This window comes from Lagenorhynchus albirostris, chromosome 9 (assembly GCF_949774975.1).
Source record: "Lagenorhynchus albirostris chromosome 9, mLagAlb1.1, whole genome shotgun sequence".
Taxonomy (NCBI): domain Eukaryota; kingdom Metazoa; phylum Chordata; class Mammalia; order Artiodactyla; family Delphinidae; genus Lagenorhynchus; species Lagenorhynchus albirostris.
The window spans coordinates 88,761,042-88,777,364 of NC_083103.1; the positions used below are offsets into that span (position 1 = coordinate 88,761,042).

At 42.6% G+C, this 16,323-nt stretch overlaps 1 pseudogene; it reads left to right on the forward strand.

Annotated features, from left to right (window-relative positions):
- Positions 1 to 11,003: 11,003 nt before the first annotated feature.
- Positions 11,004 to 15,915, forward strand: LOC132526543 (protein PRRC2C-like; annotated as a pseudogene).
- The last annotated feature ends 408 nt before the right edge of the window (positions 15,916 to 16,323 follow it).

A 16,323-nucleotide genomic window follows, 5' to 3' on the forward strand; every position in this document is an offset into this window, starting at 1 on the left:
TCAAAAAACTGAAAATAGAATCTATCATACGATCCAGAAATCCAAACAAGATGAAAACATTAATTTGAAAAGATACATGCACCCCAGTGTTCATACTAGCATTATTTACAATTGCCAAGATATGGAAGCAACCTAAGTGTCCATCAACAGATGATTGGATAAAGAATCTGTTCTCTCTCTCTCTCTCTCTCTCTATATATATATATATATATATATTTATATTTATATTTATATTCTATTGTGTGTATGTGCATCTATCTATCTACTATTACATATATATATGTAATAGAATAGAGTATTACTCAGCCATAAAAAGGGACGAAATTTTGCCATTTGCAACAATGTGGATAGACCTGAAGGTTATTATGCTTAGTGCAATAAATCATACAGAAAAATACATACACTGTATGTTATCACTTATATATGGAATCTGAAATATAAAACAAATGAATGAATTTAACAAAACAGAAAAAGACTTATAGATTTAGAGAACAAACTAGTAGTTATCAGTGAGGAGAGGGAAGAGGGAGGGGCAAGATAGAGGTAGGGGATTAAGAGGTACAAAGTACCATGTATAAAATAAGTAAGCTGCAAGGATATATTGTACAACACAGGGAATGTAGCCAATATTTTATAATAACTTTAAATGGAATATAGTCTATAAAAATTGTGGATCACTGTGTTGTATACCTGAAACTAATGTAATATTGTAAATCAACTATACCTTAATTAAAAAAAGACAAATGTGGTACTGGCATAAGAATAGACATATAGATCAATGAAACAGAGTTGCAAATCCAGAAATAAACACATACATTTATGATCAACTGATTTTTTTGGTCATTTAAGATAAATTCTATTACATGAAGATTAAACTTCTGTTAGGAGGAGATTCATACAAGATTAAAGGCCTTTTCCCAATGAATCTGAGTAAATGAATTTTACTCAATGTATCTTCTAGAGTGCTTTTGCTGCAGGTTGCTTCAAAAAAGAGTGAAATCATTTTGAATGTTAGAATTAAAACAATTTGCTAATTTATTGGTCCTATGACTCCTTTTATGTAATTAAGAATTCTTATGAAATAATATATTTATGTGCTTGGAAACACTCTCAAACTCCATTTTGTCTTGAACCTTATAACCTCTTCTACCCATCACACATTCTTTTTTTAAAAACTATTTTTAAAAATTGATGTATAGTTGACTTACAGTGTTACACTGGTTTCAAGTGTACAACATAGTGATTTGATATTTTTATACATTACAAAATGATCACCACATGGTTAACTGATTTTTGACAAGGGTGCAGGACAATTCGATGGGGGGAAACTAGTCTTTTCAACAAATGGTGCTGAGAAAACTGGGTATTCATATGCAAAAGAGTGAAATTGGACTCCTATGTCATACCATATAAAAAATTAACTCAAGGTGGATCAATGACCTAAATGCTATAAAACTCTTAGAAAAAAAACAGAGATGTAAATCTTTAAGACCATGGATTAAACAACAGTTTAATAGATATAACTTAAAGGGGTGGGATAGGGAGGGTGGGAGGGAGGCTGAAGAGGGAGGGGATATGGGGATATATGTATACATATAGCCGATTCACTTTGTTATACAGCAGAAACTAACACAACACTGTAAAGCAATTATACTCCAATAAAGATGTAAAAACAAAACAAAACAAAACAGTTTAATAGATATAATGCCTAAAGCAAAGGCAGCCAAAGTAAAAATAGATAAGTTGGGCTTCATCAAAGCTGAAGTCTTTTGTTCTTCAAAGGACACTGTCAAAGTGAAAAGACAACCCAAATAATAGGAGGAAATATTTGCAAATCATATATCTGATAAGGGCCCAGTATCTGGAATATATAAAGAGCACTAACAATTCAACAACTAAAAGACAAATATCCCAATTTAAAAATGGGCAAAGGATTTGAATACTTTCTCCAAAGAAGATGTATAAATAGCCAATAAGTACATGAAAAGATGCTCAACATTATTCGTCATTAGGAAAATACAAATCAAAACTACAAAGTGATACCACTGTGAAGAGATACCACTTCACAGCCATTAAGATGGCTATAATCAAAATGACAGATGATTACATGTGTTGGCAAGGATATGGAGAAATCAGAATTCTCATGCATTGCTGATTGGAATGTAAACGGATGCTGCCATTTTGGGAAAGAGTTTGGCTTTCCTTCAAAAAATTAAACATAGAGTTACTATTATATGACCTAGCAACTTCACTTCTAGGTATGTACTCAAGATAATTAAAAACATTGTCCACACAAAAACGTGTACATGGATGTTTATAGGAGCATTTTTTGTAATAGCCAACATGTGTGGAAACCTCCAAATGTCCATCTACTCATGAATGAGTAAAAAAATGTGGCATATCCATACAATGGAATATTATTCAACTATAAAAAGGAATGAAGTACTGATAGATGCTACAGCATGGATAAACCTTGAAAACATTATGCTAAGTGAAAGAAGCCAGACACTAAAGGCATCTATCCTATGATTTCATTTCTATGAAATATCCATAATACACAGATCCATAGAGATAGAAAGTGATTGCCAGGGACCTGGGCAACAAGGAGAATGGAAAGTGACTGCTACTTGGTTTGGGTTTTCTCTTTGAGGTGATGGAAATGTTCTGGAATTAGATCATGGTGACAGTCTCAAAATCTTGTGAATACTAAAATACTAAAAACCACTGAATTGAATTTTATGGTATGTGAATTATACCTCAGTAAATTCTTTTATTTATATACTATTCTGTGAAGGCAAGTTGGGGTAGTAAAAAGAATGAGACAGAACTTTAGTATTAGATCCTGTTTAGAAACCTGGCTTTAGGAGAGTTTTAATCTATCTGAGCTTTAGTCTCCACTGCTGAAAATTGAGGCATTAATACCAATCTTACATATTTTTATGTACATTAAATGAGAAATATATGTAAACTGTTTTGGGGGATGGGGTGGGTCTGACAGATAGTAGGTGTATAACGCATGGTAATTTATTTCCTTCCTTCTTTCCTTCCTCTGTCCCTCCCTCCTTTCCTTCTTTCCTTTCTTCCTTCATACTGGATTAAGGCACTGGATCAGGAGAAAAAAAAATATAGGAGTCCTGCTATTATATGGAGACAATAGTCTAACCTTCCCTGTGAATTGGGGCAGAAGACTGGGGGGATGGGGGACAACTCAGAGGGGAAAACTCTGATTTAAGCAGAAGTCTTCCATTCATTCATTGCAATGTGGAGCTCAGCCCAAGAGAGGGTCTGTAGGAAGTCATCAACTTTGCCTCTAGGAAGGAGGGAGCTATTAGCTACAGGGATAGCTGTTGACAAAACAAAGTTGTTCTTTGATTCCAGCCAGAAATGACTTGATTTTTCTTCAGGACAGGGAACACAAGAAAACTAGTTTTTAAAAAATGCACTCCTTTGGGCTTCCTTCTCCTCCACCCCTTTCTCTGAAATTTTGGACTCTATTTCCTGGAAATGCACACTTTGAAAAAACTCCATAGGTGATTCTAGAACAGTGCTTTTTAAAACTTTAACGTGTATTCAAATCACCTGGTGCATTTTGCTAACATGCAGTTTCTGATTCGGTCGGTCTGGTGTGGGGCCTGAGGCCCCTCATTTCTAACAGTCTCCCAGGTAATGCCAAGATGCTGCTGATCCATGGACCACACCTTGAATAGCAAAGGTTTAGCAGCTGATCTACATAAAACAGATTGAAGCTGAATGTTAGACTAATTGTTAAAGTTGAAAAAGCTGGGTTCTATGACTGTACCGTGCACCCCAAACTTTCCAGTCCGCCTAGAGCTTATCTGCTGAAACTCTTCATGCTGTAGAAAGTGTGGTGGGCACTTCAATACCTGGTTGCTTTCTCTGGGAAGGAGAGCTGTCAGAGAGGAGAGGGCAGCTGCTCTTCTAAGGTCAAAGTCTGAGAGGAGGTCCCCTGAAATTCACCAGAAGCAACCCCTGGCGACTGCAGGGATCATCAGCCTGAGGTGCTTCGGGGTTCTTGATCCAGTGTCCTGGGTATGTCAAAGGTGTTTGGGATGCAACATGGGCATCATGGGGGAAAGAGCGCAGGCTTTAGAGTCAGAGAGGCCTCAGACCTCATCGTAACCTTGGATTGTACTTCACTTATGAATAAGAGAACTATCTGAGCCACAGTACTCTTATGCATATAATGGAGAAAATAATACCAGCTTGACACAGCAGGACTGTGTCAAGCTTTAAGCGATAATGTGCCTGCCACAGTCAGTGCTTTGTAAGGAGTGGTTCTTAGCCACTGATGGCAGGTCACAGTGCAAATCTAAGAGGAAGGGCCACCAGGGAGAGGGTTGATCAACGTTCACTTGTCTTCATGGAATGAGAGAAATGAGAGTAAGATGGTGAGATTTTAAAAGAGAACACAGGGTTCCCTGGCGGTGCAGTGGTTGAGAGTCCGCCTGCCGATGCAGGGGACACGGGTTCGTGCCCCGGTCCGGGAAGATCCCACATGCCGCGGAGCAGCTGGGCCCGTGAGCCATGGCCGCTGAGCCTGCGCGTCCGGAGCCTGTGCTCCGCAACGGGAGAGGCCACAACAGTGAGAGGCCCGCGTACCGCAGAAAACAAAAACGAAAACAAAAATCACACAAAAAACACAAAAATTTATTTAATTTAAAGGTCTGCCTTTTATTCCGACATTACAGCTTTTTGACATTTTATTATTAAAATGTCCTTTTTCTTAAATGAAAATACCGTCCTCGTAGATTGTAGATAGTAGAACCCCCTCCCACTCATCTGTTTATTTTTAAAATGTCCTTATTTGGCAAAGTAAGAAATAAGTTGGCTTTATTTGGAAAGATTAGCACCCTATCTAGGTCCCTGAAATCCAAAGTCTGGAAACCAGGGTCTGTGAAGACTTTGCCTCATATCTTCCCCAAATGCCTTGTGGAAAGAAGCTGGGATTGCTGGCTTTTAAGTAGGGACTGGAAAGCTGTCTCAGGGTGAGTGTCAAAGAACTCTTCCTCATTGAGTGCGAGGTTGAAGCTTTTAATGGATTCCAACGTTAGAATCCATAGTCCCCCCAAACTGAAAATTGGTTTCATTCATTTTTGAGGGCACTTCGTGGTCTGGTTTGGTGGGTGAAGAAGTGAAATGAGACAAGAAGAGAAGTCCAGGCTCAATGCTCCCCAACCCCCAGCAGAAGAGGGACTCGAAACTGCATCCCAGGCAGAGGGAGGAGGAAGGTTTGGACACCCTTTTCATGTGGCCGGCCAGCATGCATTTGAAACCATGCCCCACGGCGTTAACAGAAACTGGTGACTAACAGAAATATTTGAGCTTATCTTACAGAACAGCAGGTAAGGGAATAGCTTGTTAAAACCCCCCTCCGCTTATAGCCTGCCCTCTCTGAGCAAAGCGTAAGCGCAAGCTCGCCTTAATTACTTTGTTGCCCATTGCATACCCTTGAAGCTTCACGTAGCCTAGGAATTTGGAGTCAACTCTTGTCCAGTTCGAGTCAGCTAAGACTAGTTGGGACCACTGACCCTAAAACTGAACCTGGGTAGAACACAGATTACCTCACCTTTTCCCTACTTCCAGTCATCTTTCCTCATGCCTAAGACCACTCTGCTTCTTTATCCTGTAAACATTTCAAGCCCCTCGCCTTTGGCGAGGCAGATCTGAGAGTCCTTCTCCCATCTCCTCATTTGGCTGCCTCGTGAATAAACCCTTTCTTTGTTACAAACCTCAGCATTTCAGCATTTAGCTTGCTGCCCATTGTGCACATGCACCTGGTTTGGTGACTGGTTTCTCCCTGGAGAGGCAAGAGCTCTGCCTGAGAGGAGGTGCATTGCAAGGTGCTTGGAGAGAGTTTAGCCAGCCTTGGTCAATAACCTCTGGAAACAGTTGGCTCTCCCTTTAGTTCCTGTTAGTTAGACTTTGAAATTTCTTTGCAGGGTGAAGTATTTATCAAGAAATTCACATTCTTGTTCGTACTGTTTAACTGGACAGCTCAATAGTGAGAAAACATAGGATGGTTTAATCAGTGGGGCGTGACTTAGGACTCCCTGGATGAGCCATGGATCTATGTGGTCGTCTGATGAGAAAGTGATGGAGACAGCTCTCCAGAGGTAAAGTCAAAGAAAGTTGCTACTTATGGGAATTCCCTTACCTCCAATTCTTTAAAAGTGTATTGATTTTCTAAAATCCTACCTTATTCATATAGGATTTCAGGTAGCTAACAGAAATATAAGATTTAAAAAAGAAGAAATTAAGGATCTAAGGGTAATAAGAGTAGAAAGAATAACACAGTAAGAGGAAGGTGGGGTTCGTTATTTTAGAGACGTTGGCTGACTGTTTCTCTGGGTTTGATACTGTTGTAGGCACTGAGGGAATGACAAACCCCTGCTCCAATGGAGTTTATGGTGTGCTGATGTAATATACAACCCTATTGAAACACAGCCCTGAATCCAGCCCATACCTTTCCCTTTTCAATATCATTTCATTAGTTGAGTCACAGGAACATCCTTTAATTCATTTAATTCTGTTAGATGCTACTAACTTGTGCCATTAATTGTGAACTCTGATTGTTTTCCTTTTGTACTGAATTGATACGATGTAGCAACATTTTAAATATTATTACTGTATACTATAGCTTCTTATCTTTCCTAAAAACAAAACAAATAACAGTATCTACTCTCCTGATAACAAATAGGCTCTATTTTTAGCCTGTGTACAAATGCAGTTTTGTCACTTATGTAATTTGTTATTGATACAATATTTGTAGCACTGTTTCCTGAAACTTTGAGAAACATTGACTTAGGAAATTAAAGTCTTATTCTAACATATCTTTCAGTTGAGAATTACCATTTCAAAGATGCTTTTTAACAAATAACATATAAGGGCTATTTAAAAAAAATTATTGGAGTATAGTTGATTTACAACGTTGTGTTAGTTTCAGTTATACATATACATATATTCATTCTTTTTCAGATTCTTTTCCCATATAGGTTATTACAGAATATTGAATAGAATTCCCTGTGCTATACAGTAGTCCTTGTTAGTTATCTATTTTGTATGTCATAGTATGTGTATGTTAATCCCAAGCTTCTAATTTATCCCTCCCCCCCAACTATAAGGGCTATTTTTAAATGATGATTGAAATTGAAACATAAAATCTAAAAATTCTAATGGAACATGTGGATCCTAAGAATACAATAGATGCCATTTGGAGATATACTGATTTATTTAAATTATTTATAATGTATTGATTATTAATGATAATATAATATTGCCATGTTTTAAGAACTGATACAAACATTATTACTGTTTTATTATTTGGCATAAAGAAAATTATGTGAAAGATAATGTATTCCTTTTATCATGAATAAAATTTTGAATGCTTACAATATATACTCTCAAGCCAAAGATTCTGATCTAGTTGGTATGCAGTGGGGCCCAGACATCAGCACTTTGAAAACTCTGCAGGTATTCTCAGGTGCTGCAAGGCATTTTGAAAGCTCTGCAGGTATTCTCAGGTGCAGCAAAGCATTCTGAAAACTCTTCAGGTATTCTCAGGTGCAGCCAGAGTTGAGGCCAGCTCTGTTGGATGGCATGGAGAAAGCAAAAATAAATTGGTATGTATCATGCTCTGAAGGGCCTGGTGACAAGTGAGGACAGGGAAAGGAGTGACTATTTTTAAGCCCTCCTGAGGCAGACCTTGCTTTGCATCTGTTTTATTTAATCTTCACAACAATCCCATGAGCTAGGAACCATCACTCCCATCTTACAGGAATTGAGACCCAGTGATATTAAGTGAATTGACCAGAAGCTAGTAAGTAAAGGAGCTGAGATTTAAAAACATTTATGTCTACTCCATCTTGTTACAAAAAAAATGATTTGGGGCTACAAGCTGGGATTTGAAATCAGGCCTTTCCTTTTTGGCCGTGGGTTCCCACGGGCTTGACATCCCACTACACAAGATTCTAGCAGCAGAAAGTGATTTGGTTCAGGCATAACAAGAACATTATCTTGATCTTCTGAAATTGGTGCTCTGGGGCTTTTATTTAGTAAGTACTTCTCAGGACCTCTATACTTATTAACTGAGTAATAAGAGTGCTGTTTTATTGTAGGTGGAAATAAGCTTTCTTGTGTTTTATGCTGAGAGAATAAGTGCTATTATCTTTATTTGTTTATTCTAGGGCAGTAGTTCCCACCTGGGGGTGATTTTGCCACCCACGGGGTACTTGGCAATGTCTGGAGGCATTTTTTGTTGCCACAACTGGTGGAGGGGGTGCTACTGGTGAGTAGTAGAGGCCAGGGGTGCTGCAAACATTCTACAATGCACAGGACAACCCTCATGACCACCAGTTATCCAGACCCAAGTGTCAGTAGTGCTGAGGTTGTGAAAACCTGCTCTAGAGGAAGGGAATTACCTGGTATGTGAAATATTAGTGACTTTTAATAACAACCAATAAATACCATTTATTAAACATCCGTGGTGTTTTGAACCCTTCAGTTGATCAGTCAGCATTTATGTTCTTGGTATCACGTCCAAAGGTCCATTAAAAATGGTTTTTGACCTCAGGAAGCGTACACTCCAATGGAAAACCAAGAAAGTTCTGAAAACTTGAGCAGCTGTCAGAAGCTATCAAAATCATAGTCCATACAATGAATGGCAAGGAAGATGGTCCCTTCTATGTGAGTGGTTAAGAGTAGCATCTCTGAAGTTGGGAAGAAAGATCTTTGTTGCATTCCTGATTCACCTTTTGCTATCCATGTGACCTCAGACCAATACGTTGAACTGCTCTAATAAGTCCTCCTCCATAAAATGAGGATAATGGTAGCACCCATATCATAAGGTTGTTGGGAGATTTTAATGAGATAATATTGATACATGTGGAACACAATGCCTGGCACAGAGAGGCACTCAGTAAAGTCTTGCTTTCCTTTTTGTTATTATTATTGGAGAGAGTCCACTGAGGTGGGGCCTGGGAGCTGCCCACACTTCCTCCGGAGGAGGATGCCTCCTTGAGCGATGACAGGCGAATCAGGGTTGTGGGTGCTTCGCTTGGGCTCTAGGATGCAACCTGTCCAGCTTGTAATGAGCTGTTCACTGCAGCCGAACTGGGGTGGCGCTGGGCTTGATTGGCTGGAGGAGGTGGGAAAGAGGATAGATAGCGAGTTCTCTTTTCCTGTGAAAGTTTGTAAACTGAAAACATTCACTGCAGTCTGCAGAGCAGAAGCAGTGTGGAGAGAGGTGTGTGAATGTCTCCATCTGTGAATGAAACATGATTTAGAGCCAAGGCTGCTCCAGACTTCTTCCCCAGGCAGGACATGAGCTCTCTAGAACTCTCTAGGGGAGGTGATAGGCTGGCTTGCCCCCAGACACTCAGGTGAAGACAAAGGGTGGGGTGTTCATGCCCTGGATACCTGCCAGCTTCTCTGCTAATGAGGTCATTCTGGCTCTTTGCCTTTGACATGGATTTTACCAGAGAAGGGCACCCCATCTTTATCCATTGTTGTCCACACCCTTACTGGCTTCCTGTGTTTTGTAAACATAGATATGTTTAGTTTTCTTTCACTGGTGTTATTCCAACCCCATGCCCTTGTACCTTCTTTGTCCAGAACAATCCTCCTCCAGGGCAGGGAGGGCCGTTTCGATGCATGCAGGTGTGGGCCCTTCAGCTACATCTAACGGTCCCCCTTGTTGCCTGCTGTCTCAGAATGTTCCCTTCATTCTGTGGGGTCCTGGACTTGAGCTTTCCTTGGCTTATTTCAGCCTCTGCCACTTGACTCCTTTTGGTGGCCGCCTTCTGTTTCAGGTGGTATGGGAAGGCTGCTGGAGGGTGGGTGGGGGAAGGATGGGAACCTCCCTCAAGAGAGGCTGAGGGACATGGCAGCTCTTGTTCACACAGGTCCACATTTATTTATCTTGTAATATCCTTTGGATATTCCCTGTCTTGATCTACACTAGGAACTTCCTGGAGGCTTGTGCCCGAGAGAGGGGTAAGCGCAGGACTCAGAAGGTGGCTGTGAAGCACAGTCTTGAGTGTTTGTGGGGACACTGGCTGCCTCAGGCCTAGCATCTAGATTTACCTACCGGGCAGCTCAGGCCTGGCACTGCTGGCAGCTTATCACATCAGGGCTCTGCTGAGAATCAGCAACGCCAGGGCCTTAGGACTGTATGCTGCTGCCCCCAGAATCTAGCTCACCTTCATTTCCCTAGATCGCTCCACATATACCATCACCCCTAGGCTGGTACCCTGACACGTCATTCTCATCTCCTCCACACTTAGCTTATGTTTTCCAGGTTGTGCTTAAAAGAGCACAGGCCTTAGCGTTGGTTTCAAGTTGCTGCTCTCCCACCTACTAGTGTGTGACTTGCTGTCTGAGGCTGCGTATTTTTGTTTGTCTCTGATTCATAGCCCTGCTGTGACAGTCAATCCAGTAATTGTTATTTGAGTGCCTAGTACGTGTCAGGCACTCTGCTCAGCCCGGGGGTGGTGGGGGCAGTGGGCAATCACCCAGCAAAGACCAGCACCCAGCACCCAATCCCTGATTCTGCATTTTGTTTAGTGTTGGGAGGTAGGTCCATAAGCAGGTAGCTTCAAAGTCATGGGTAAATGCTAAGATAGAGGTAAGCACAGGATGCTTTAGGAGTACAAATGAAGGGCAAGAATGAGTTTTGGAGTAAACAGTGGATGAGTTGTTTTGAAAGATGGGGGGAGATGACCCAGACAAGTGGGAGAGGTGGGGGGAGGTTTTCCTGAATAAGAGAAGTGTGGAGGATGAAACTGTGCTGTGAGCAGAGAATTACTGCGACATAATGTTCAGTACCAGGATTGATGGGGCTGACGCTGGAGACTGAATAGAGGCCAAGTAATGGGAGGCCTTGTAGGTCATGCCAAGAATTTAAAACTCTATCCTATAGGCAATGGGTTTTAAAGCTGGTGAGTGACATGGCCAGATCTTGGTCTGGATCACACACTTCCGCGATTATGTGGGGAACAGATGTGAAAGTGAAAAATCTGGAATTAGGAGTCCAGTTAGGAGGCTGTCTCAATAGTCCAGGTGAGCGGTGATGAATCACCACACAATTCATCAGCAGCAGGTGCAGGGCATAGAGGGGAGGGGATAGATTTTAAAAATCAGGGCAATAAATAGAGCAGATCTTAGAGGCAGATTGCTGAGGAGAGGGTGGGGTTAAGGATGACCGGAAGGGTGGATGATGGTGCCGTTGACTAAGATGGGGAACACAGGAGGATCAGGTTTGGGGTAAGAGTGGAGAGGATGAGTTCAGCTCGAGACAGATCTAGTTTGAGGTGCCTGTGAAATGTCCTGGTGGAGATGCCTAGCACAGAGTTGTATACACGAATCTGATGTTCAGGAAGGAAATCCAGCCTGGGATATAGACTTGTGAGTTACCTGAATATAGATGATAGTGAAAACTTCAACATTGAATGCTATTGTCCAAGAACACCGTGTGGAATGTGAAGAGTAGTAGTTTAAGGGCTGATTGACAGGGAACCCCAATGATTAAGAGGTGGATGGAGGGGGATTCCAAAGTGGAGACTCACACTTGTGTAGAAAGGATGGCGTTACAGTCATGAGGGAGTAGACAGTTTTAAGAAAGAGAAAGTGAATAATAGAGTCAAGTGCATCAATAAGAAAAGTATAGAAAGCTCTCCACTGGATATGGCAATAGGAAGGTATTGATGATTTTTGACTGAGGAGTGGTGACTAGGAGATCAGAGACTGCAGTGGATTGAATTGGGGAGGGAAGGAAGTGGGGAGAGCAGTATAGATTTTAATAAGGGAGGAAGAAGGGAGATAAGGTGGGGCTGGGAGACCCAAGTGAAAAAGGTTTTTGTTTGTTTTTAAAATGTTGCAATACTTGAATGTATTTATAGGATAAGAGGCAGGAAAACACTAGAGAAGGAGAGGTTGAAAGATAAGAAGTGAATACAACCACATCACACCCTCCTAATACTTGTAACCTGAAACCCCAGACAAGCAGCCTGCCTTCTGCAAGTTAAGCTGTATGCCTTCGCTCATCACCCAGCAGCAACAGAGTCCACGAGTCTATGTGTCTCAGTCTGCAGCAGCTCAAATCCCAGCTTTCTCTATGGACCCAAGTCATTATTCAACACTGAACATGCACGATTGGCTCCACCATCCTTGGCTCAGCAATGAGGCTTCCAACAAGGTCTTTCTCAGCCAAACTCAGTCCAGCAGATTCCAATCCCTATTTATGCACCACTGCAAGGACAGCATCCAGCCCTACTGGGTGCTAGACCTGCTGTTTCCCAGGCTCAGGCATTATTTAGTTCTTCACTTCAACTGTATGTATCTCAGCCAGCCTTTATTCAAAGCAGTCTATCCCTGCTGTCTATGGTCCTTTCTGGTACTGCCATCCGCAACTTTCCAGCTGTCCAACTCCGGAGACCTGCCAAGGCACAATTGGGTCTTGGCTTTCAACAAACTTCAAATATGCAGCCTATTCCTGTATTGTATGAACATCAGCTGTGTCAGGCATCAGGACTAGAAGGTTCCCAACTGACTGATACACATCTTCTCCGGGCTAGAGTGGATCTCACCCAGGCTTCAAATCTTTATTCTGGACAACTACAACAGCCTGGTCAGACAAATTTTTATAACACTGCCCAGTCACCGAGGGCTCTCCAGCAGGTTGCAGTACCTTTACCAGCATTCCAGCTTTTCTTGCCTAATTTTGGGTCTACGGGACAGCCTTTAACTGCTCTGCTTCAGACTCTTTAGCCCCCATTACAGCATCCCACCCCACAAGTGCAGGCACAGAGCATGAGTCGTCCTGCGCAAATAAGCCAGCCTTTCAGAGGATTAATTCCTGCTGGAACTCAGCACAGCATGATCACAACTGCAGTAAAAAAATGTCTGAAATGGAACTAAAAGCCTTGGGAAGTGGCACTGATATAAAACCAGGCATACCTCCAATCAGCAGTAGAAGCACCATACCAACATCTAGTCCCTTCCGGGCTACTTCCACAAGTCTGAACAGCCAGTCCAGCAAAACAAACAGCATTGTCTATGAGAAGCCGTTCCGGTCAGCCCCTGCCACTGTGAGAATGACACAACCATTTCCTACACAGTTGGCACCCCAGAAGAGAGCTGTGAGAACAGGACTCAGCCACAAGATGCTTGGTCCTAGGTGTTGGCAGAGAGCAGAGGTTTTTCAGTCCATGCAGTGGTTCTTCGCTGAACAGCAACAGAGCAAACAGATAGGAGGCAAAGTCCAGAAAGTGGACAGTGGTTACAGTAAACCTCCTGAAACACTGACTGACCCTCCTGGTCAGGAAAAAGCTGAAGAAAAGCCACCCCCTGCACCCACCATAGCCACCAAACCTGTTAGAACTGGACCAGTTAAACCTCAGGCAATCAAAATGGAAGAAATAAAGGCTCAAAAATGTGGTTTATTGCAAGGGTTGGGGGAGGGGACAGGGAAAGAGGGAGAATGAAGTCAGATAATGCCGGCAGCCAGGGGTAAAATGGTCTGGGACAATATCCTGCCCAGAGCTTGGAGGTGCACAAGGGACGTAGGAGCAATTTACAGTGACACACAGCTGCTGACCCAGGAAAACGAGGCTTTGCCAGCTCGCCCCTACTATGTAACATGCTCTCTGGATGGCCATGCATCTTCAACCAGAATTTATGTACGAATATGTGCACACATTCCTTGAGTGCATATAATTTAGAACTAAAATCCTTACGGTTAGATGACACACCAGAAATACGAGAGAAATGACACCACAGAGGAATAGCTTAGCCTGAACAATGTGGTCTCAGCTAAGACATCAGATGTGGTTTCTTTGCTCCCTGTGTTCTTTGGATATGGCGGTAGCATTTGTAGGCTTGGTGGTGAAAACATAAGATAACTGGTAGAGGAGCCTTATTTTTTATTATGACAACTTGCTATTTTTGTAACATGGTGATTGAATTGAACACAATCAAAGTTCAGCAACTGATCTCCCCCTCTTCCTGGATGAGGGAAATATTGATGTCAGCATCCTTGAACATATCCAAGTGGGCAGTGTTTGGCCACTGCCTCTGTTTGAAATGATGCTGGGTTTTGGTTGTGGCCCGAAGCTTTGAAGTTCTACCTGGCATCTCCTTTCTTCCATGGAGCTCTTCCCATTCAGACCTGACAGATTTGGTCAAGTACTTGTTGAGTCTTGCTTGCCTCTCCTCGGTCATCTTTGTATGAATCCAGTGGTTGTTTTTGTTTGTTTTTTTAAATGGGTTTTAACTGATGTTCATGAAGATCAGTGAGTACCTAGAACAGTGCCACTAAAGAAAGGAAATCCTATCCAAGAAGGTGCATTTCTGTGCCAGAGCTGTGGCATAACCAACCTTTGGGCCCTCTGCTGGAAAAGTAGAATCAAGACTCAAATGATGCCTTTTAAATTGTATCCTCCGGTATTAAAGATGTAGGACAGTACTGTATCCTACCCCTGTGAATTACCTTGTACCTGCTTTATGATGTGTAGTAGTGACTGTGCTTTATCAGAGCTGTTTTCAATGAGGCTATTCTAGACTGTTTTCTTTTCAGATGATGATTGAGAAGCCAATAAAAAAGATAGGTACCACAGGTACCTATCCAGGTACCACAACAGTAACAGAACTTTGCTGTTTCCTGGGGTTTTGTTTTTTATCTTTTTTTTTTTTTTTAATGGATGTCTCTGTATGACTGCAGAATCTGGAAAAGCTGTCGCTGCTGTCAACGCATAACATATGCTATTGGTCTCTCTCCCTCTCTTCATATATATACTCATTGTTATATACATAAAATTTGAATTTTTAGAAACATTAGTGGTGCCCTCAACTTTGGAAGAAGTATCCCAGTTGTACCATGTTTGGTTGGCATTGTACAGAAATTAACAAGCATTTGGTCTAAACACATCAAACATTTTTTTCCATTTGTACAGGGGTAGCACACTATATTAAATATGTAAGGTCTTATCTACATGGGTTTGATTACAGAAACTAATAAAGTATACTCTAAATAAAAAAAAAGAGAGGCTTCCCTGGTGGCGCAGTGGTTGAGAATCTGCCTGCCAATGCAGGGGACACGGGTTCGGGCCCTGGTCTGGGAAGATCCCACATGCCGCAGAGCAACTAAGCCAGTGAGCTGCAACTACTGAGCCTGCACGTCTGGAGCTTGTGCTCCGCATCAAGAGAGGCTGCGACAGTGAGAGACCCGCACATCGTGATGAAGAGTGGCCCCCGCTTGCCTCAACTAGAGAAAGCCTGTGCACAGAAACGAAGACCCAACACAGCCAAAAATAAATAAATAAAAATTAAAAAAAAAAAGAAAGATAAGGAGTGACAACTGATACAAACAGGTTCCAAAGGTGGAGAACACAGAGGTAGGGACTGGCCTGGGGTAGGAAGAAGGACACTCACTCTGGGGAAGAAGGAGAAGAAGGAGTGCACATGGGTAAGTGTATAGGTGGGGGCTGGAAAGTTAGGGAGACTCTCATCTTAGGGCTTCAGTTTTCTCACTAAGATAGGAAGAGTTGTGGTCTGCTGAGATGGAGGGCTTGGGGTTGGGTGGGTGGGTGGGGTCTTGAAGAGGGCTGTGGAGGTTGGAGCGGTTCCTGAGGAGAATGGGAGAGGTGGCCGACAAAGCACAAGGAAGATCCTTGGTCTGAAGCGCTCAGCACACAGTTGAGTTTGGAGCCCCTGGTGCCATGATAGAACTGTGTGCTTTTCTTCAACAGAAGAGGAGGGTTGAGGCGGATGATGGGATGCATTGGGTTCTCTCAGAAGAAGGAGATAGAAGGTAGATGCTTTCAGGTCAACTGTGTGGTCTAGGCTGAGGGACAGAACATGAAGGACTCGGGCCAGGAGCCTCAGGCTGAGGAACAGGTGTAGAGGGAGTGAGCGCAGGAGACTTACTGTTGGGTGCTGGGCTACTGGAGTTTGAGATTTCTGATGCGGGACAATTCTGACAAGGTTCCTGGATTTGGGGGAGTCTGAAGGAAATGAAACCAAGCCCACTGGGCTGAGGAGGTCTGTGAGCTGTGACTCAGTGCTGGACGAGCCAGGCTTCCCAGCAAGATGGCGGATGTGGAAGAGTGAGAAGGGCTGTCGGTCTTCAGTGTGAGGTTGGTGGTCGATGGTCACGAGGAACGTTGGAGGCTCATACAACCTCGTGGCAGAGGCTTTTGCAGGAAGGGGAAGAGTGAAGGTTTGGAAGCGGGGGGTGAAGAGGAGAGCACCCCCCTTCTTGACCTTGGGTCCGGTGGGGGGTGGGGATGTTGAGCCGTCTCCATGAAGGGC